This window comes from Penaeus monodon, chromosome 34, assembly GCF_015228065.2.
Source record: "Penaeus monodon isolate SGIC_2016 chromosome 34, NSTDA_Pmon_1, whole genome shotgun sequence".
Taxonomy (NCBI): domain Eukaryota; kingdom Metazoa; phylum Arthropoda; class Malacostraca; order Decapoda; family Penaeidae; genus Penaeus; species Penaeus monodon.
Window position 1 is genome coordinate 9,183,375 of NC_051419.1, and position 776 is coordinate 9,184,150.

Sequence of the window (776 nt, forward strand, 5' to 3'; positions counted from 1 at the left end):
TCCTGAAAACATAAATTAGATATGTAAGATGTCTTGTCAAAATTGTACTCAGGATTATATATATTCCAAAACAGAATGAATACCCTTAAGACTGTATTAGCACTAATGCATCTTGCCATCCATGTTATACTTTAAAATGCTATGAAATGTTTATTTTGCTAATCCCATACAACAAAGGAGAAGGAAGAGTAAATTACTGGTCATTATCACTGCATAAAAGTAAGGTGCACAGAGAAATAAATCCTTTATTTTACAGCATGCCAGATGTCATACACTAAACTCACAGATATACTGACAGGACATTATATCAAGCATAACACCATTGCCAGTCATTCATTAATCATATGTTTAGCTTTCACTACTTAAATTGCAGTGTGCTCTTATCTATTGGTAAATGATAGTACTCATAATATCATTTTCCACTGCAAGGTGTTAGGTGAAGTGTATCATTTCCTTTTATCATGTTTCTTTCTTTCTTTAACTGGCATGATTGTATAAAGAAGTAAAGAAAACTGTAACTTTAGAATTAATGGCAAAAATCACATATCATCTTTATCTTAATTTATATGGCATTACTTTACAGTTGTGTATGTGCATTTTTGATAGTGCCTTGGTCATTCATAGTATTCATTTAGTTTTGTAGTTTACTTGCTTTATTAGACCACTATAATAAATGTTTATGGAACAGACTGTGATACCCATTATGGTGAATTACATGATACCTTATTTCTTATCTGCGAACTTTACTGTTAGTAATTTGGTGTTCCTCTTCTGCA

The 776-nt window shown here is 31.1% G+C and overlaps 1 protein-coding gene across 1 annotated transcript in view; it reads left to right on the plus strand.

The window, feature by feature from the left end:
* The window catches only part of LOC119594807 (basement membrane-specific heparan sulfate proteoglycan core protein-like), a gene marked incomplete at its 5' end in the record, with an annotated part of 219,836 nt that overhangs the window by 214,549 nt on the left and 4,511 nt on the right, over positions 1-776 (plus strand).